Source organism: Rattus rattus, chromosome 3 (assembly GCF_011064425.1).
Source record: "Rattus rattus isolate New Zealand chromosome 3, Rrattus_CSIRO_v1, whole genome shotgun sequence".
Taxonomy (NCBI): Eukaryota; Metazoa; Chordata; class Mammalia; order Rodentia; family Muridae; genus Rattus; species Rattus rattus.
In genome coordinates, this window is record NC_046156.1 from 134,509,618 (window position 1) to 134,532,628 (window position 23,011).

At 41.2% G+C, this 23,011-nt stretch overlaps 1 protein-coding gene across 1 annotated transcript in view; it reads right to left on the bottom strand.

The window, feature by feature from the left end:
* Dnajc5b (DnaJ heat shock protein family (Hsp40) member C5 beta) overlaps positions 1–12,373 on the bottom strand; it is an 80,702-nt gene extending 68,329 nt beyond the window's left edge. Inside the window, exon 1 of the mRNA XM_032896805.1 lies at positions 12,293–12,373. The gene's annotated coding sequence lies outside the window, so the exon portion shown is untranslated. The remainder of the gene's footprint in view (positions 1–12,292) is intronic.
* Between the last annotated feature and the right edge of the window lie 10,638 nt (positions 12,374–23,011).

The window sequence follows — 23,011 nt, forward strand, 5'->3', positions numbered from 1 at the left end:
AGTCTCGTCAGCAAGCTCCGACCTCGCACACACTCACCGTGACCTGTCTTGCCAGCCAACCCCCTTCTGAACATGCCATTACATTTATGACTCACTGACACGTCTGAGCTCCCCAAATCTGTCAGCTGTGCCTCTTTCTCCAACCATCTTCCTGTTCAGCTAAGACTCTCAGACCAAGTCTAGCTAGCTATGCCTTCATTAATACCCGTAACAATTCAAAGCTCCTCACACTTAGCCGCTTAGCCGTGTGTCTCCCATTGAAGTATAGCGTTACCCACAGGAACCCGTGGGCTCTTTCCTAGAAGAGCTCACATGTTCCCATTGATCCAGTGGAGGCTTGCACCAGCCAGCCCCAGTCTCCTCCTTATCCCCACCTTGCTTCTAGCAAAAGACACCAGCTCTTAACTTGAGGGGAAATGGTGTTCTGTCATCAACAAAGCACTTTCTTATGGATATATATGAGAGAAAATCTTACGCGCCAACAAACCAGGACCACAACACTTTCATACATACAGAAATCACAGTTGTTAGCAGATGCCGGGTAGGAACATGCCTCTAACTCTGAGAATCCCCATCATGTATGAAGTAGGCTCTCTGTCCACAGGCTCTAGGGAGGCCTTGGTCACCACAGAGCAGCTACTGCCTGAAGTTTTATCCACCTCTAGAGAGTGTTACTTCTTTACAGAGCCTCCACTGTTGGCAAAACACCATCAGTTTGTTTATTCCAGTCTAAAAGAAAAAGTGGAACAGCCTTGAAAGCAAGATGCTTATCATCTTCTCATTGGAAAATTGTTAGTACTAAGGATTGCTCCCTTGTATGCCCATTGGTTTGCCATTTTCAGAAACCTTGCCCGAGACTGTCCACTCTCAATAGCATAGGTCACAGCTTTGGAACAGGTACCATGTGGAAAGTCAGACCAAGTTCTCCTAAAAGGGAAACGCCACAGGACCAAGGCGCGTGAGTACAGGTTGTAACAGTGCCGCGGAGAACTCACATGCCATACACTTAAACCTAAGTGCCATGTACTTAAACCATTAGCTGGTTTTCTGTAAATACATGATATTTACAAAAGTAGCTAAGGCCACTTCTGCTGGGAAGAGGGGACCAAACTGAGTCACCCCACACAATGCCACCTGATAGGACTCTCAGCATTTTCTTGGGCCTTTCATTGAAGCATAAAGACCATGGAGCACTGCTTCACTCAATAAACTGTGGGTCCCCTATCCCTAGCCCCATTATTCTTCTAATACATCTTTCTTTGCACAGTGCCTACATTGCTGCACATGATGCTGACCTTCAACACGAGCCTTCCCACAAATGCTGCCCCAGAGGTGGCCTGCTCTGTGATCTGTCCACACTAGATGGGGCCAGGAGGATTCCCTCACTCCATGCCATCAGAGCTGATACCTATAGGCTACACTAAAAGATCTGGCCCAGGAGGCGTGGCTAATCAACTCAACAGCACTGTGGGGATTAATTATATTATCATGATGAATGAACCTCCAGGAGCAACCAGAGAGGGCTATAAGGAACCAGGACCGAGGAGTCTGTATAACAGATCGATGTAGGCACTTATAGTTAAGATTGCTTCTAAACGGTGTTTTCTTAAAGTGTAGAGTAGGAGGGGGTGAACAGTGGGGAACCACAGCACAAGGTCAGGCCATGAGCAGGCACCATCTCCATAGAGGAAGGCCCAGCCCAAACTGGGTAAGTCAGCAGGCAGCATTGTACCTACAGCATGATTGATGCATGAACATTTTAAGCTGTTTATTAAAAAAATGGAGGGAAGGAATGGAACAGGATTGGACTGGCCCATGGGGACAGTTTTGAAGAGATGTCTCAGATTCCTTACCCATTCCATCCTGTGGCAGGCCTGGCGTGCTACCCCTCTACAGCCGAGCGAGTAGTAGAGGAGCACAGAGCTGTGGTAAACCCTGCCGAGTGGACATCTGAGCAAAGCACAAGGGTGTGGCTTTCAGTAAACAGTGACTGCTAATGTTCCGTGGAGCCCTTTCAAAGCAAAGCCGAGTGGGGCCCTGTGGCAGCTGCATGCCGCACGAGTCCGGCGTGTTCACACATGAAGACAGGACACTGCTTTCCCTGAGCTTTGAGCAATAGCTAAGGCCTTCAGTGCGCTTTCTTCTTAGGGAGGGAGGAGCTCCAAGAACTTGGGAAACTGCCCACACCCAGCTAAGGCATGTAAGCGGGTTGGGATCCCAGCTCTCCCTTTAACAAGCTAAGCTGCTTAGATAAACTTAACTCTCTGGACCTCGTTCTGCATTTCTAAAATATACAAATGGGGTGCAGACAAACTGTTTATCAGATGGAGACTGGTACCTAGATATTTGTTCCAACATATTATTCTTTTTGTGTGACTGTGTTCAGGATAAAGTTAGTATTTCCATCAGGAGACTCCCAAAATAGTAGCTGCCACTCATCTTCTGTTAGAGACCTGAAGCGAACAAACACTTACCCTCCATAAGATTAGAGCTCATATCCCCCTCATCTCCTCAAAGACAGCTCACTGCAGAGACCTCTGTTTTCCTGCTTTCCCCAGGTCTCAGGACTTCTCACTCTGGATCCTAGGATTTGTCAGCTCCAAATCATAAAAATCAATGCCTTATTTTAAAAATATGTCCTATTGGTTCAGGTTCTCTGAGAAAACCAAATATTGTACATACTAAACAGTATTCTCTTAAAGTGTTAACAGTAGTAAATGAAAGTAACATTTGCCTATAAAGCTATTTGAAATTGTTTTGTTTTGTTTTTTTAAGAAGCAGGAAAATGACTGTAATGTGCTATTCATTGGGTCACTCTGGTCTTCTAAACCCAAAATGTAGAGCAAGGTTGAGGAAGGGAGACCGACTCTCTGAGTAAGACATTTTAGATTTCTATTGTTCATTTCCTCCTCTTTGTATCATGCTCTGAATTTTAAGAAATTGTATTATTTGTGCTATGGCTTTTACAGTCCATTTGCTCTAAAGAAATCACTGAAAAGCAAACCTGGTTGTACTAGAGTCAAGAAACTACTCTGGCTGCCTCTTGCCGCAGTGTACAGATAGTGAGGGGCTCACAAGCATGGGCCCCAGAAGGCAGTCACAAAACCCCAGAGGCATAGAAGGGGAGGAGGGTGGGAAACAGGGAGGAGGGAGGACGTGCAGACAGTCCCTACCTCCCCATCTGCAGGGTTCATCCACAGAACAGCATGAGCCAACAAGTGGTAGCAGTGGAAGGAGAGGCAACTGCATCCTTGACATCAGCAGGAGATGCTCTGTATCTTGAGGATAGAGGGCGCATTAAATGCTTTGTAAGGAAGGAATAGAAGGAAATGTAGGACTTGGGACTCCGGCTGGTATCTCTTCCTGTCTGTCCAGGCATGACTCTGACAAGAAAGGATGATGTAGGAAATGGATAATTCACTGTCAATGAGGTCAAAGAACATCACTTATTTCCTAGTGTGGACTTTAGCTACCAGAACACAGAACCCTGCAAGGAGCATTAAGAAGTCTACAAAGACTATCAGATGACTGGGAGAGCCAAAGATTCATTTCCCAATGAAGACTTTCGACTGAAATATGAGTAGGAGGGGGGAAAAAAAGCAGTCCATTAACATCTTATACTATGAAAGACAACAAAGCCAAGTGTCAATCCTTCATGGGAAAAAACATCAAGGCTGTTAAAAACAATTCAATTCAAATAGTCATTTATCCACCAAGGTGTATCAGACTCAAGGTGTCCTGCAGGCTGATAGATGATGTTCAGACTCTGTATCATCAAATGGAGCTTCTAAAAATCAAAGTATCTTAGATCTTCATCAGCATTGTTAAATTTTTTATCTCTGAAAAGGAAGTAAAATCTTTGTTTTTCTGGAATTTGATTCTGACTTACAAAGGACTAGTCACTGAATGCCTGATTGCAGGGGTGGGGGTGGGGGCAGGGTGAGTGAGCTGTGACAGTTTTTAGCTTATAATTAAGCCCTTGATGTAACTAGATACATACAGGAATTTTTGGAGGTTATCACATATTTGGAGAAAAACCTGGATTTCTTGTAAGAAGTTCATGGATCTAATAAGACAAGTTGATATTATAGTGATAGATGATTCAAGAAGAGCTTTGAGCTCATGTGAGCGCAGAGGGACCCCTTCTTGTGATTGACACTGTGAAAATGGTGGAAAGAGACTACTAGTAACAGCAAGACCAGTGAGTGGTTTGAAGCTGTGGGCCCTTCAGCAGCTGAGAGCTATACCAAGATTAAGGACTTATAAAAACCATATTTACTTACATGTTCATAAATAAGGGATCTGCAAAATAAATGTAGATAAGTCCATTGTAGAAATTAAGCATAAAGCAGATCTATATTAGCTAATATAAAAATAAGTACAAGAGACACATATTCATGGTTTAAAAAAAAAAAAACAGATCACTGGGCCTAAACATAGAAACATGTCCAGACCAGAAGGTGCCAGACTTCAAGAGCCTTACTAAAGGCAAGTACCAGAAGCATCCTCAAGGTCAAGAGCTGGACTCCCTCAGAACAACTGGAAGGTCTGAAGGTCATCTTCATGGAGAACCACACCCAATCTTCATAAAGGAAAAGCTTCGAAGATGGACACATATCCTATGGTACTGTGCTTGTCAAGGACCACAGAGCACAGCATCCCTGCAAACATACTGAGTAAAATGAGGAGCATGGTCACAGCAGTGATTGTGGAGGCATCACCCAGTCCTTGGAAATGTGCAAATGCCATTTACAGAACTAGTGCATGGAGCCTATAGCTATAGTTAGTATAGATGGCCTGGAGCCCTCACTCCAATCCAGAATATACCATATTGTTGCTCGCAAAATAATCCCTTTTTTACTGATGTCAATATCTTTTTAAACATGTTTATCTTGTTTTCAATTTTTTTTGAAATTATAATTACATAACTTCCCCCATCTTCTTTTTCCTTCCTTCAAGCCTTCCCATGTACCTTTCCTTGCTTTCTCGTTAATTCATGGCTTTTATTTCTTTTACACACACACACACACACACACACACACACACACACACCCCTTGGGTGGGGGAAAACTAACCTAGACCAGTAAAATCATAATTGATCATTAAAAGCCAAGATAATCAAATAGAAGAATACACAGAATACATTTACTGGGGTGATAGAAATGTTTTATGTCTTAATTAGGAGAGCAGCTACCAAAATACAAAAATTAAGGCATGCATCAGAAAACATCTAAAATAAATGCTTTTAGTTTACACGATTGTACTTCAATAAAAATGAACATATGGAGGAATTAATTTCTTAAAAACCAATCAAGAAGAGTGTATATTATTGTCTCACATGAAAAGAAAACTGATTTCTATATATACATAAGAATAGCAAATGGAGAACACTAGTGTAACTACATGCTCAGGCACGTTTGTGTATGTGTAGACATTTCTGGAGCATATATAAAATGGGAAGTTCCACAGCGGTGGATTGGGACATGGGTAGGAAGGGGCTGATTTGGTTTTCATTAGAGTAATGTTGCCATTAAAAAATATGTGCACGTAGACTTTTCAACAAAATCACATAGCTTTTTTTTTTTTTTTTTTCATGTGCCAGGACGCCACAGCTATGATGGGTCTACCTCTTTAAACCCTGTGCATTGTCAGCAGTTAGCATCCCACCTCAGCAGCCATGACCAGTCTCTCCAGTTGCCGCCCCCCCCCGACACCTCTTTAAAAATTGAAGTTGTGTAGCACAGTGTGATGGCACAGACCTCTAATTCCAGTACTAGGAAACCTGAGACAGGAGGATGGCTATGATTTAGAGGTCAACCTTTGCTACACGGCAAGGTTGTGTCTCAGAAAGAAGTCTTTTTTCAGGGGGAGGCAGGAAGGGGAGTGGTTGGGGAGGGGGAACACCCTTATAGAAGAAGGGGAGGAGGTTGGGATAGGGGGCTTATAGCCAGGAAACTAGGAAAGGGAATAAATTTGAAATGTAAATAAAAAATAACCAATAATTAAAAACGTTTTTTCACAAAAGTGTAGGTATGCCTAAATAAATAAATAAATAAATAAATAAATAAATAAATAAATAAATAAATTTCTTGTTGATTTCTGTAACATAATATAAAGGCCAGTCTCCATAGTAGGTATTAGAGGAAGCGATACCATGCCTTTACGTTACCACGTTTTGGCCACTTGTTGGTCTGATCTTCATTTGGGTCCATACTTGATCACTCAGCCAGGCCTGATCATTTGTTCTGATGGTCTGTACACCCACTGCCATCCCACTGTCACTATCCAGACTCTTCCACTACACTTCTTCCCCACCACCACCCCCCACCTCCTGGAGCTGAGGACCGAACCCAGGGCCTAGCAAGCGCTCTACCACTGAGCTAAATCCCCAACCCCACCCTTCCAGACTCTTAACTGGAGCCCTTTCCAGTCTTTTCTCCATTCTTATCTTTTCTGTGCTGTCAACACCATTCTTTCAAAGCATAGACATCACTCTCTCCTCATTCTGCTCATAACCCTTCAAACCTTCCCATTAAACTTAAGCAAACACGAGCCCTTAGCACTGCCCAGCACTCAGACTTGTCTCCTGCCTTTTTCTTCATGGTAACCTCTTGCCATTCAGACTTTGTTTAGTTCCCTAAATGCATGCTTATCCCTATGCACATGTCATTCCCTGTCTAAAACATTCTTCTCTCTATACCCTGTGTCTTCCAAACTACTCGGCTCAGCCTTCAGAGAGTTGTCTACAAAAAGAATGTCAAAGCCTTGGTAAAGGATATGGCTTAGGAATTCAGCCTCAGAAATGTTAAAAAAAAATTGTTTGAGGCCCACAGAGATGAGTGCTGATATACAAGAAGTTGAAAGCAGACAGATCCATCTGGGTTTTGAGGGATGCAGAAAAGAAATGAGGGAATGGATGTCTGAACAAAGCTAGAAACATAAAGGGCCTTGAAGACCAAGCAAGTGGAGTCTTTGTTTTGCAAGCATCTATTTTTAAATGGAGGAGTAACCATCTCTGTTTTGGAAAAGGTACCCAATGGGTTGCAGAGAACTGCAGTAAGGAGATGAGCTGACTTAGAAAAAGATGACCAGCAGGTAGAGATGACTAGAAATGATCAAAATGATCAATGATCAATTTGAAGACATAAAACGGTGAGTTTACGGGTGAGATGGACAAAGGCAGAGAGACCAGTAGACCTGGGTATCTAAGAATACTCCAGATACCCACTAGAACTTCCAATATGGTCTCCGGTTGAGTCAGGAATCTACAAGGGATGCAAGTTGGTGGAAAACAATGATTTAGACCTGGATTATGCAGACTTTAGGGTATTTGCTCGAAAGTCAGCCAGCATACAAGGTTTAGTTCAGACTTAGCCATAGCTATAGTGTGTGGCACCTTACAGATACCTTCTCATACCTTTCCCATCCTTCTGTGTGTCTGTGTTTCTACAACTCCTGTTTTCTGTGTCCCAGTCAAGGGAAGCAAATTGTTTCCTGTGCTTTTGGAGTTGTGGAAGCAAAGAGAATGACTGACAGTGAGACCAGTCCTGCCAGGGTCAATGTTTTCATTAGAAAATGTTTTTCTTCCCCAAATATGGGTCAATCATACTGTTTCTCTTCCTCAAGGTTCCTCCCATGGCCCAATGCTCCCTAAACACTCCAGACCACTTCACTTCTTTGCTGAGCCCCATGGCCCTTTGAAGTCTGAAGGAGGCACATTTTTCACATAGTTAGAGTTTCTTTTTTGCCTTTGAACTCTTTGCAGGTGTACATATCATACTAACTAAATCCTTGAACTTTGAAAAGGTCCAACTTACTCAGTATTTCCTTTTCTCATTGCCCCTGTGCTTAATACAGTTCCAGGCACATACAAGTTCAAAAATATGACTTGGATTGAAACCAATTTGAATTCTTTAGGGTAAAAATAGTCACCCTGAAAGGATGTGTTGAAGTAGGAGATGGTGTACTAGTTAGGAATGTGAAACCATATCAGATTCTAACACATAACCCAATATAACAAGAAGCCTCTTAAAAATGATGACTTTTCCTTTTTCAAAAGAGGAGAATGCTTGATGTGAGGTATAGCTTGGTGATCTTGCCTTGTATTTTTGAGGCCTTGAGTTCAACTCTCAGTTCTGCAAAAAGTTAGCCAACCAATTAAAAGTTCATTTTTGGGGATTGTCCTTAGCTTGTGAACAATACTGGCTCACAAAATGCAGAACTTGTCATTTATAAAAAATAGCACAAATGACAAGATTTGGGGTAGATGGCTTCCTTTTGGTCACAGCTCTGTTGGCATGTCCATTGGGATATTTGGGCAACTTAAAGAAAGGATATTCATGGCTCAGCTTGTAATGCCATTCCTCAGGCAGAAGAGGAAGGGCAGCATCCCTGTGGTGGCCAGAATGTGCTGGTCAAGATGGAAAAAGCTATCTGGGGGTGGGGGACAGACATATGGTTTGTCTTGTGTGCCCTGGCCATCGAGACGTTAGCTTCTGGTACTCTATCATTGATGCCACTAATTCATATAAACTCTCCCCTGGGAACGTCCTTCTCCCTCTGTGGGCCACATGAGAACTCCAACCAAAGCTTGTAACAGAAGCACAACTGAGACTAGGAAGAGTGTGCACCCAGGAGGGTGGGTCAGGTTTACTGGAGAGCAATGAGAGGCATGCCTCCAGAAGTGGCAAGGACAAGAACAGAGGGGGAGGGGGGTTGTGCAGGCACTACCACAGTTGCCTCAGAGCTCGGCTGAAGGCTTGTTTTGGAGCATACCTTTTCCCTCCTGAGGTCCTCAGGAGGCAGAGGGTAAACAGCAGGAGAACTCCTTGTGCCCTTGGTGGCACCCACACCCATTGACTCTGGGTCACATTCCTTTCCAGACTTCACAGGCCTCAGGTTACAAAGGCCTTGTTGCACAATCCATAGAGGAGCAGTATGATGGGGGCTGGGTTGGGTTGAAGGGGTGTGCCATGCATGTGTCAGGAAGCTATGTGTGTCAGATGCCAAGGTACCCAGGTGTTGGCAGCAAGATTCTCCATCCAACGTCTCATGATCTTGGAGAGTTTTCCTTCTTTCTTATATCTCCTCCTGAGGATGCTAAGTATCACTTGTTAAGCTGCAAGTTTTGCAGTAATTTTAAGGGAAATATTCCAAAAGATTACTAGGCATACCTGCATTTCAGCTTACTGGAGAGAGCTGGGACTTCAAAACCACAATGCAGAAGCTAAATCTAAATTCCCTTTCTTCCTCTGCAATCAGCTCCCTCCTGCCATGGTGTATACAAATTACTCACTACATTACACAGCTTTTGAAAGTAATATGGAAGCGGAAAGATAGACAGGCCACAGCTCTGTTCAAAGCCTATGTCACAGTAGACTGGTTTTTCTAAGAAATGTTCATAATTCTCTTTACCACAGACAAGTCTGCATGGAAAGCCAGGACTATATGGAAGAGTCTTTTAGGAGATGGATGTTTCAGTTGGCTTTAAACCGGTATGAACCTATAATATAGAAGAACATCTGCATTTACCTGCAGCAGCAAAGGCATTCACCACCCATTTCCAATGAGGGAGTAAGCTGACAACCATGACAATTAGGATTTATTTATCTTAGACGATTATTGGTGTCACTCAACTTCTTTTAGAATTTAGATCCTTGGATAGACATTGACAAGGAATTCGGTCATAAACTTGGCATACCTGTGTCCACAGAGTACCCAGGAATAAACTTACAAACTGATTGGAGATGTAAGACATACACAATGCTACAGAAAAACCCTGGCAAGGATGAAGAAGCACTTAAACTACCAACATAATTTCCAAGGGAATCTGAAGTCATAGGAAAAGTTCCAGAATACTCACTTAGCAAATATATTGGATAATAAGGGTAGGTTACTCACCACTTAGGGTCAAGTAGTGTCAGTCACTATACAATGTGTACACACATACACCTTCATAAACAAACATGATCTGCCTACACTGTAAAAGGCAAAGCTACACAAAGACTATATTTATTACAAAGTAAAAGGCTTGGGTAAATGCTTAATATTGTATGTACATGCAGTGTGTACCTGTGTATACGTTTGTGCATGTATGTAATTGTGTATGCACGAACATGTGGATGCCAGAAGTCAAATCTGACTCTCTCTCTCGCACACCATCATCATCATCATCGTCATCATCATCACTAGTAGTAGTAGTACTAGTAGTAGTAGTAGTAGTAGTAGTAGTAGTAGTAGTAGTAGTAGTAGTAGTAGTAATAGTATCGTTATTGGTGTAGCATCTCTTAAGAAACCTCAAGACTACTGGTTAAGGAAGGCTAGCTAGCTAGTAAACAGCACAGATCCTCCGGCCTCCACATCTGTGCTTACAGGCACGTATATACCAACACACCCAGTTTTTCCCATGAGTGCTGAGGGTCAGAACTCTGGCCCTCATGTCTTCGAGTAAACATGTTAAGACAGAGCCATTTCCCTAGCCCATTCTTTGTTTGTTTTCTTTGTAATGGGCTGTATCTAATCAATTTTCAAGGCAAGGCAGCTTACTAACTTCCCTGTGGGGTTTTTTTTCCCTCATTATCTCAAACTTTTGGATGGGTTTGGGGTCTTGACCACACATCTGTTAGTCTGGAGGCAGTGCAGAAGCTGAAGGATGAACAGTGTTACCTCTAGAGACGGACTGCAGTTACCAATACCCGGTGGGGGAAATGAGATATTCTCATGTTTAGAATATCTTAACTCGGAAATGCAAAGAGTTAGTTCAAATATAAACTAATTCAACACGAGTCAAGGACAGAGCGTACTGGAGCAGCCACCTGGCTGACAGCCAAAACCAACACCTCCCTGCACTGCTCTCCTCAGGAAATGAGGGCCTGGGATGGTTTCCTAAATGGTCTCCCTACAACCCAAAAATCCTGTGCCATGGGACGAAGTTCATAAAATATTAGTCAATAAATGTAAATACAGATGAATTAGGAGATGATGCTTTCTGTTTATTAGCTTAGGGAGAGCCTAGCCTGGCTTTTCCATGTCTATACAATGAAGGAAGTCTAAAAACTGACCCACGAATGTTTAATTTTTCGAGTCTTAAGAAATTGGACCATAATTCAATTGTGAGAAATAGTAACTTTCCGGTGGAAGTTGAATGTGTGCTATATAGTGAACGGGCAAGCATTTCTTTTCTCTGGATCCCTCAGTGTCTTGCATGCTGTGGGTTACTGCTGCTTTCATAGAACATCAGGTCTCCGGTCTTACGCTGTGATATATATGCATAATTGTTGGAAGCTAAGGAGTGTTACAACTGCCCGAGTGGATTTGGTCTCCTTTTCTTGTCTATGGTGCCTGGTGTGCCTTGGAGGTGACTGATCTGAATCAGAGCCCCAGGCTGCTCCTTCCACAGTGTCCTAACATGGCTCTTGCACACCGGGTTCAGAAAAGCCTGATTGAACAGTCCTGGGCTCTGATTGTGGAGCTGCTGTGTGTTAAGACCCAAGGGAGTCCAAACAGAGATGAGTCAGGGCCTGGCACCAACCCTAAGCTCCGTCCTGCTGCTAAGCAGAACAACTATTTGCTGTCACTTGGAGTCTCTCTAGGCCTCCAGGAAGAAACAAATACTTTGGAAGCCAAAACCCCAAAGCAAAGCAAACGGAACGGTTCACATGTCCAACTATTGCACTGGAGAATCCCTAGACATGGGTAGAGTAGGGGTAGATGTAGATGACTTCAGCTGAGCTGTAGAACTTGACGTCTCAACCACAAGGCCTCTCTCTTCCATTGTCCCTAGGGGTGGCCTTTTGCCTCTGAAGTCTTGGAATTTCAAAGCCAGACTTTGGAGTTAATCTCTATTGTTAACCCATAATACACCTTTATCCTCCTTATAATAATTTTTGTTGTATTTTTAAAACCATCTCTATTAAAATTATTCTTTCACTTAAATATTTAAAATATTTACTTTTCTCTGTCATTTTGGGAGAAGTCATAAAAAGCCAAAACTCATATGCAGAACAATATCATAAAATGAGTAAAAACTTTAGAAAATAACCATGAACTGACCACTGGAGATACCAGTGTTTCTGCATTTTCCCAGTAATTGAGGAGAGGCCAGTGGGTATCTGAGAACTTTATAACTGCCTGTGTGTTGTGGCTTCATGGCCTCCTGCATGTACCCAGCTCTACTTCTGCTGGGAGCTCCTCTGGATTCCTGCCACCCCTTAAAAATGGTAGGTGCCTATGGGTGTCTTGTTTCCTTTAGATTCTAGCAAGTTCTGTGATTAGCTTAGCAAAAGTCATGTACCTTGTACCTGAACTGAAGGCATGGCTGGCTGATCCTTCTGGGTCCTTCCAGTAGTGTTCTTCCTCTGCTCTGTCAATAACTGAACTTCTGTTACCTTTCCTTCTCAGATGCTAAGCTCCAGTCAATGCTGGGTATTGTGATGTCATAGAGTAGAATTCCCCCATCCCCACTACCCAGCTGAGACCTTCCCATGTGGCCACATCACTGACAGTCTCTCAATTTTCATTCACTTTAGCACTCAGAATCTTTGGAAATCTGAGGGAAGAAACATTGAAGACTGTGGATGTTTAAGTATGCTTGGCTCGGGGAGTGACACTATTAGAAGGTGTGGCCTTGTTGAAGGAAGTGTGTAACTGTGGGGATGAGCTTTGAGGGAGCTTCCTCTTATCCGCCAGAAGATGCTAGTCTTCTCCTGTTTGCCTTTGTGAACAAGATGTAGAACTCTCAGTTCCTCCAGCTCCTCTCTAACCAGGCCTGCTTGGACACTGCCATGCTTCCCACTTTGATGATAATGGACTGAACCTCAGAACCTGTAAGCCATCCCCAATTAAATATTCTTTATAAGAGTTGCCTTGATCATGGTGTCCGTTCACAGCAGTAAACTCTAAGACAAAGACCATCCTCACCTGCTTTACACATAATGACACTGAGACCCTGGATGGTAAAGTGTCTGAGCTAACTAGAGTCCAGAGGCACTCCACATTGAGCTCTAACCTTTCTGGACACATTGTATTTATATCCTGCTATCCTGTTCATCAACAACAGGGGGTTCTGGCAGGTAGCTCAAGAGACTACCTGCACCCATTCATGACAAGAAGCCATCCAAATAAACATAAAGAGCATGCAGCAACTGAGCATTCTCAGTAGAAACCACTGGTTTTTCTAACAACCTATAGATGCCAGGAAAAGCTTGTCCTAACCTGGGCTCAGAAATCCTGGCCTACCAAACCAATTCTAGAATAGCAAGTAATGTGATTTCTGAGTAATTGATGTTTTCACAGATTTGGTGATGAGTAGTAAAGTCAAAGCTACTAATCATATTTACTGCAATGACACATCACTTTCTAATAGTTACTGCAAAAGGAATATCAGCAAAGAAACAGATTGTACTTCATGTCCTCATGTCTTTTTTGTAGACATTTCCCCATGATATAAAGGGATTATCTTCACTGCATGAGGTGACTTGTATCTTTCAGAGTATCCCGAGGTTGAGGGAACACATATCACACATTGTAATACCAACAAATAGCATTTTATGTCATGCCTCAACATTTACAAGCCATTTTCACATATATCATTTGATTTAGTCATATCTCGGTGAGGTATATTATGTTTAGTACTATTTTATGGATGAGAAAATTATAGCTTAAAGTGGTTATGACTTACACAAATCACGAAGCTAATTAAGTGGAAAGGTTACCATTAATTGTAAACCAGATCTTCCAGCCAAGCATTTTCTGCAACATAGAGCTTGCCCTGGGTCAGAATTGCCATTTGCTCCCAGAAAATATTTAAAGGCAACTGCATTAAGTGACCCTTAAAGTAATAAAGAAGAAATCATCCCCATGGGTTATAACTGCTATTTTACTAACTTTCTAAATGCCTGCATAAAAAAACTGAAAGAAATGGTTGGTGGACACTTCATTTCAAACTTTAATCTGATCCACTCAATTTCACATCTGTGAATTTCCTTAGGAATCAAATATGGACATGAACAATATTTAAATGTAAGAGTTCTTTGTAACATTGTTTATAACAGGAGAAACATTAGAAGCTCAACAGTAGAAAAGTAGTAAAAACAAATTAGTATGTTAAACTCATGAATGTTGTTTTTGAATAAAGTTTCCTGGACCGTGGACTCCATTGTTGGCCATTTGTTTGTCATCTTTGGAATCTTCCCAGGAACAATATTTACTTGATATTTTCCTTTAAATTAACTCATATATTTCATTAAGAAAACAATGATTAACAGTACTTTATGTAACAGGTTGAAGTATAACAGGTCAAAGATCATGTCTGATGATGACATCAAGGGGATGGTTGGTGTTAATGCCTTAGTTTTGTTCTGACATCATACTGAAAATATACAACTGACTTAATCAAATCCCAATTACTACCTTTCATCTGAAACAAAAATTGACCTTTCTGTATGAAAACACAAAACAGCTTTTCATCACTCATCTATAAAAGGTTTCTTGCAGTAGTGAAGTATGTGTCTAATCTCATATTGTAGCTCGATATGTTTCTATACACCTAGCACTAAATCAATAATCTGCCAAAACTTGTTTTAATATTCACCTTACTTAGATAGGTGTACTCCTAGCAATGTGTAAAAAGATCAAGGCCACTTTTCCCAAAGGAATTCGAGCCAGCTATTACCTCTAGGTAAAACATGATCCTCAACTGTGTCCCATCTTGACTGAGCACCCAGCAAATTATAGTCTAGGGAGAGTGGACTTTGCTGTTTCTCTTTAGCACGTGTCTCTGTAATGCAACTCAAATATTGCCTGTCTCAGAGTTGGTCATAGCCTCCCCTGGAGCATATGTAGCCCTAAGTCCCTGGGAGAGGGAAGCTGAAGCACTTACACCCCGTGTCAGCTGACTCTCTTTTATGGTAAATGAGGTACAACAGTGAAGGGCTTTGCTCATATTGAAGGTGGATTTTGTGGGGAAAATATCAATTTTGCCAACACTTAAATGCTAATTCAAGCAAAGATTTCTCATTTTGGTCTACAGACCACCAAGATGACACCCACCTACCGTGTGTGTGTGTGTGTGTGTGTGTGTGTGTGTGTGTGTGTGTGTGTGTGTGTGTGTGTGTGTGTGTGTGTGTGTGTGTGTGTGGCATTGCGTGAACGTAAAGAACTAGAGACACTAAGAATTTGGGAATATTGAAGCTAATCCCTTGCAGATGCGAAGGGTAACTGGCAAGTGGTAGTAAGTGGCAAGCTCTCCAGGGGATTATGATCACATTAATGCTAAAGAACTAGCCAGAGGTTCCCAAGAATTTGAGCAAAACTTCAAGAGGGCTGAAACACTTAAAACAGGTCATCGATGTTTCTAGTTTTAGAGGGAGCACTTTGTGATAGGATTTTTTTGTTTGTTTTCTGTTGTTGTTTTGGTTTTGTTTCTTTGTTTGTGTTCTTAAGCAACAAGAGATTTATTTTCTCACACTTCAGCAGATCAGAAGTCCAAGATCAAAATATCAACAGGTTTTTTTTCTTCTAAGTCTTTGTCTTTAAACAGTTTATGTATACTGATTGTGTCAATTAAAATTTTTGAAAATATAAAATTGGAATATACTGAGAGATATCAGAGATTCTCACACACAGAATAAGTGTGTACACGGTGCCCCTGGAGTTCTGCTTACTGACCCACTGATGTGGTGCTGGGAATTGAATTCAGTTCTCTACGTAGGCAGTAAGTTCTCTGCTCTTAACATCTGAGCCATTTCCCCAGATCTGGGACATCTATTTTTAAATAATATTTTTATTAATCCCTTGAAAATTTTACATGTGTATATAACATATTTTGTTCTGGTTCAGGCCACAACCTGCCGCTAACTCTCCACCAACCTTACCTCTCTGGACTTGACATCCAGTATGATGGTGGTGGTGGTGGTGGTGGTGATGACGATGATGAATAAGCCCCTGTGTCTAGTTAGTGCTGGCCATGTGGGAATGGATGTGGGACCATCTACTGTGGTTTTGACAGCCTACCAGCATCAATGTGTCCAAAGAATAATAATCCTCCCTTCCCCAGTAGCCATCAAATGCCAACAGATCCTCAGCTAAAGTTGAGGACTCGGAAGATCCTTGCCCAAGCTGGGACAACTTTTAAGAAAAACGCTGTTTGGTGGAAGACTCCACACTTTGTACACCATTAATATGCTTGGCCCAAGCTACTAAATATCCTAAGGGCCTTTTCGAAGGCCCATGATATATAGTGTGGGAAACTAAGTCTTTACTTACTAGAGACTAAAAACAAAACAATTTTTCTTTAATTAACTTTATTTTTACATAGATTCTGATATGCTGGGCTATATTTCCAGCCCACTCATATTTTTTTCTTGCAAATTATGTTTTATTTTCCTGATAAAATGCTTGAGTCTATGTCTATCCACTCAGGGTTTTCTAAAGTTAAACACAATATTTGTCATTTATTTTGTACTGTTTATGATATTATGTAGAAACAAATAAACAAACAAATAAATGGTAAAAAAAAATTTAAGAAGCAAAGTCCTCACATTCTAGCTATCAGACTCTAACTGCTTGAAGCCTAAACAAGTGACACAATGCTTTATATTATGTTCTAAGTCCTGCTGCCTTACCAAATAGCCATTCTCAAGAAGGGCAAGAGTGTTACAACTTTATTACCTAACAAGATAGTGAACAGCCCACCTCTTACCCACATAAGTAGAATTAGGAGACAAGGTCAGGAAACTGTTCTGAACTGCAGGAAAAGGACCCCATTCCCTCCCAGACAGGAGATTCTCTGAAATTTTTTCCAGTGTTTCTGCCAATGGTGTGTTCTCTTTAGTATAACTTTCATATCACTATCAGTCTGGTAAATACTTTTACTTCCATACTTTAGGCTTGTCCTGGAATGATCCCTTAAAAACTTAATAAATGTACACAATTGGTATATGAATTTCAAGGTGTTTGCATTAATTTTACTTCAATGTCCCACTGAACAGCATAGCAACAGTTGCCAGGGTTCGGCCTACGAAACAGGCTGTGGCTATGAACAAACTGTGTGGCCGAGATTTTAATCAAGCGTTGGGGATGCTAAAACTGAAGTCTCTTTTAAATCACTTTATGAAAATTCAACATCCTGAGAAGAGCATTGTGAGCCAGGCCTTTTCCCAAACAGATATTGGTCGGTATGTGAGACCTGCCTCATATACTCACAGAAATCATACTATTTCCTCAACAAAAATGTACCGTCGCATACTCCGAACTCAGTGTGTATGTATGTTGCAGGTTGGGGTTGGTTGAAGGTACACTTGCATATGGAGGCCAGAGGCTACTATTCCCTTGAGACAGGGCCTCTCAATGAACCTGAAGCGCACTATTTCCACTAGGCTGGCTAATCAGTGAACTCCCAGAATCTACCTGTCCCTGGCCCGCAGGGCTGGGGTTCTATCTCTACCCAGCCATGCCTGGGTCTCTTTTTGTTATTGTTTTGAACACTGGTGCTAGAGATTCTTGATACCTGCCCAGCAAGTGTTTTAGCCCACTGATCCATCTCTTCGTTCCTAGAATTTAATTAATTACTTAATTACATCCCAAATGTTGCCCCCCTTCCTGTTCCTCCGTGTAGAGTTCCTCCTCCCATCCCCCTTCCCCTTCGCCTCTGAGAGGGCAGCCCCCAACCCCCAGCCCCTGTATCCCTCACCTTGGTGCATCAAGTCTCTTCAGGATTAGGTGTATCCTCTCCCAGTGAGCCCAGACATGGCAGCCATCTTGTTACATACGTGCCAGAGACCTCCGACCAGCCCTTGTATGCTCTTCAGTTGGTGGCTCGTCTCTGGATCTCTGGAAGCTAACTAACCAGGTTAGTTGACACTGTTGGTCCTCCTGTGGGGTTGCCATCTCCTTGAAGGCCCTCGATACTTCACCGAACTCTTCCACATGAGGAGTCCCTCATGTCTGTCCAATGTTTGTCTTTGGGTATCTGCATCTGCCTCAGTCAGCTGCTGGTGAGAGCCTCTATGCCATGGGGCTGCTATGCTAGGCTCCTGTTTCTGCTGGCTGTCCCAGGCAGACCAGTTGGGGTGGCGGGTGTATACCCTAGAATTTATTTTTAACAGTGTAATGATATTATTAAAAATAATATTATATATACAGCCACGCTGCAATAAAACATTTAGAAAGCAATCAAAGTATTGATTTGAAAGGTTACAATTCTAAGTGGTCGCAGAAATACAATGTTCAAGTTACTTCCAAGATATTTTTGCTAGGTCATCAGTAGGGAATAAATGACTCCTATATTCTGTAAGATGACTATACAGGGCCTGGCCAGCCTCTGCAAAACAGAAGGCAATATATGAAATAGAGAACTCAGACACTTTAGGAATGGAGAGAGATTTATATTTCACCCTATTGCCCACAAGATTGTGGTGGTCTTTTGGAAATGCCTTAAACAAAACAAGAGACATATGCTGTGAACTTTTACATTCCCCCAAACTGGAATTCTCATGGGCCTAATTCTTCCACCAAATCCATCTTCTCCAAACCCCCTACTTGTTATCCCATGAGAGGACTCTTCTCCTTTTTCCTGATAATTCCAAAGAGTTACTACTATATAAGAAACTCAGGACACTGCATAGACCACTCCAATTACAAGTGATCTCTGCTGTGGTCTGAGGGCTCCCCAAAAATTCATGTGTGAAACCAGAATCTCCACTGTAAAGCCATTGACAAGCACCTTTGGAAAAGTAATTACATCCTTCATAGTGGCTGCAGGGAACTGCCTTTGGTTCCTTTTCTCTTCTGCTGCTCTACCATGTGATGACTCTGACCTCACTGGAGGACAGAGTGACACAGAAGCAGTAAGTAGCTCTCAGACCAGGCACCAAACTTGCTGGCATCTTAATCTGAGACTCCCAAGCCTCTAGAGCTCTGAAAAATATCTCCATTACTTATAAATTACTCTGCTTTGGGAATCATGCAGACGTGCATAAGCAGATGAGGATAATCTCCTGTTTCAGCTCTGCCTTCCACACAAGGCAACTCTCCACTGTCCTGCAGTCTCATGCAGCTGCTCCCCTAATCTATCCCACCTACTCCATCCTCATTCTTAGCAGGCAAACTTAAAAGCCACCCAGCATACTCTCTCAGCCCCACTGCACACTAGTTTGAATTCCCCATGGACATGCACCTCTTTCCTTTAGCCCAGTAGAAAAGGCATCCCTCCTCAAGATGCACCCTCCTTCATGGCTGGTACTTCAGAGATATCACTCTTTCAGTTACCCTTTGACCAATTTCAACCACAGCCTCTATTATCTCTTTTCTCGGGAGAAAACAAATAAAACAAGCATTCAGGGTTTTGTTGTTGTTGTTGTTGTTGTTGTTGTTGTTGTTGTTTTTATGAAAACCTTCCCTTATTCAAACCCCTCTCACAGCCTGTTTCCTTGGATAAACTTTCCTCATGAAAAGAACTGTTTACTATGGTTCCTTTTGAACTACAACACTCCAAGCAAGTCAAGGAGGGCAGAGGAGCACTTCAATCTCTTACTCCATGATATTCCCACCCGTCTTCTAGGACTTCCCTCAAGCTACCACTAAAAGACAAGCTACCAGAGCCAGCATGGTGCTCCTTCTGACTGACTGTGCTCCCACCTCAGGGTTCAGAGCACAACTACCCAACAGCTCTGGACCAGAGACTCCCTGGCCACTCTGGGCCTCAGGACTTCTTGTCTGATCTTCCCTCTCAGTGTTCACCCCTGAATTTCTCCTCAGCTGAGAAGTGGAGAAACATTAAGGACTCTGCCTTTAGAGTCGACTCTTCTCAGAGCAATTTAGATTGAATTGTACTTGTTTGCCTCTGTAAGGACTTGATTCTAACATGGGATTCTCTCAAAAACATTTGAAGATTAGTCACACTCTTTAGGAAAAGAAAGAAACATTCCCATACACACCAAGACATTATTTTGACAAAGTTTCAGTTTAAAACACTCTTAGCTGTAGAAGAAGTTCTTCTCTGGATCACAGAAAATAGTTATCTGTTGACTACTTACTAGGTGTATGGACATATATACATAATGATACTTACCCCAAGGAACATGCCAAGTACGTAGGGGGCCAAATTCTACACTCTTTGCAAAAGTAAACCAAATATTGAAGCTGTGTTGCTAACGCTATCATTTTTGGATTTAAAACTATCATTCAAATCCATGCTTGGTTTCTTTGTGGATTGTGGAAATTATATTGACTCTGCAGAAGTTCTACTGAGAAGAAAAGAGATGCTGACTGTACCATTAGCATGACTTCAAGCACATCAAGAAATTCTCCTTGATTATTCAGTGTGAGTTTTAGAACTATTTGCTTTATTAGGTTAATGAAATTAACTGAATTGAAAGGAGGAAAGAATCACATATGGGATACTCAAGAAAACTTTCATTCAGCCTTGTGATGAGTCTTGAAGGATTAGAGACTTTTTTAGGAACATGATCAAGAATCTTTCATTTAAATCTTCTTCATGAGAATAAGCATGACATTGTCAGAGGGACAACTTTGGGAATCATGGGAAGAAATGAAGCTTTGTACATGCTAAATGTAGACTACTTACTTGTGATTAAAATTTTGAATTCACTTACCCAATTAATTTCTGTCACCTTTGCTATAAAATAGGCAACCCTTTCTGAGGTGTTATAAAATAGTTGAAGAATCAAAAGTGATATTTTTGAGTAAATGTTATTGTGAAATGCTTTCAAAAGCATGTGCTTGCTATTAATGACAGGTGGTATATCATGTACTTCTTGGCCTGTCATCCTGTCTCTGAGGTACATGTTGTACAGGAAGAAAAGTAGGTAATTATATTTCACATGAACGTCAAATTAAGTGTTCCTTCCTGATAGTTTTGTAAAGTAGAACTGTGGCAGGATTGTCCCCAGTAAATGCTAGAAAAATGAGAAATAAATATCTTTTTACAAAAATGTCTCAAACAAGTTAAACCTGTTTAAAGTGGTTTTCAGTCACTGAATACAGATTAAGTCCCATTTAAACTAACTTCATGGATAAGTCTGAATCATTTTGTTATCTTAATATTTTATTGTATCATATATATGCATGAAATTAAACATAAAGCTTGTATTAAACATGAAGCTTGGTTAAGCCACTGCTGGCAAATTCAAACAATTTTGCTATAAAAGCTGCTTTACCTCTATCTAGTTGTGTAAACAGACTCAGTCTTATTGCTGCAAAGAGGAACAAGTAACTCTTCAATCTTGTTCTGTAAGGATAGAGATTAGTCTTTGTCTCAGGTGTCAACTTTAGTCATTGCCTTCAAGTTTTTATCAGAAAGACACAGTTATGAGTGTGTCATTAAAATGTGTATTCTTCACAAATATATGTCTCTAGAACATTAAACATTCTAACCCTCTGTTTTATATATCACAGTCATATTCCCAAGGAGTTTCTTCATTACTGGGCCTTGTCTAGACTATAATTACTGCCTATGTTCTAATACTGCCACTAAATGTTAAAACTAGATATCAAATATAGCATAAAGGATGTCAGACTGTAGTCATGGGAGTGTCATTTGAAGTACTCTAATTTCACTTGTAGATAAAGCAAATCATTATCCAGAAGACCCTTGACTTTGTCCCATGCCTGTCCCTTCAACTTCAGTTCTTTGAAACCATTTCTTAGCTGTCTTAATCATCTCTTGCTGTGGCAATTGTATGAAACAAATTGTCGATAATCTTCATTAATAAAACATTTACATCCTACTCATAAGCGGCAGTCATGAGGCTTTGCAGCATGGTATAGGATGAGAACTGTCCCATGACACTCTTACCTTGGAACCAGATCTCTCACTTGCAAGGTAACCAAATGCTAGTTCTCCTTAATGGCAGGAAAGGGGAATCACTAAAGGCCAGGACGTCAAGTCCAGTAGAGCAAGGATATTCAAAGCCTCTTCTTACAGTCATTGCTGACTTCCATGCATCACCTCCAGCTCTCCGAATGGGGAATCACTAATAAAGATGAAGGGACCACTCTATGCATAGTATCCACTCCACAAATGATGGAACTTGACTCCTGTACCCATCTATCCTTTTATCTTTGCTGAACCAGAATTTTGAGTTTTAAAAAAGGTACCACAAACTAGTAGAATAGTTTTTTTTAATGAACAAATTCAAGAAATTTGAGGTCGGATTCTAGTTTTTAGAGTCCAAGAAACTAAAAAAAAATCTATGTATAATTTTTCCTGGGATAGGAGGAGCTGACCTTATGAGACAGCATTTTTAAGACTGTGTAGCTGTATCAATAGGAGGTAGAAGACATTGCTCTTCAGTCTTCTGTTTTATGCATGGTATATAATGTGTTGAACACAGATGTCATTGATGTTTCACACATTGCATATGAGGAACTGAATATAGTCATCATTGATGGTGCACAGAAATAAGCCACACAAGTCACATCTTCTCAATTGAATTTTAAAGTACTGGAATAAAGCTGATCACAAAAATGAAAGACATCTACAATAAAAATTTTAAAACTCTGAAAAAAGAAATTAAAGGGAGACATCAGAGGATGGAAAATCCTCTTAATGTTCAAGAGTTGGAAGAGCTAATATTGTGAGAACAATTTTGCTAATTAAAAAAATCTACAGGTTGAATTCAATCCCCATCAAAAGCCCATTGCCATTCTTCACAGATATAGAAAAAATCTTAATTTATATAGAAATCAAATATCCCTGATAGTCAAAGCAATACTGAGAGTTTCCTCTCAGTATTGTGCCTATGGTGTATATCACCATATCTGATTGCAACTTGTACTACAGAGCCATAGTAACAAAACCAATATGGTACTATCATAAAAAGGCATGCAAATTGATAGAATAGAATAAATGTAACGTGGTCTGATTCTTTAACAAAGATGGCAAAAATACACTGGAGAAAAGATAGCCTCTTCAGCAAATGGTGATTGGGAACTAGATACTTACATGTATAATAGACAAATGAAACTACATCTCTACCTCTCATCCTGCATA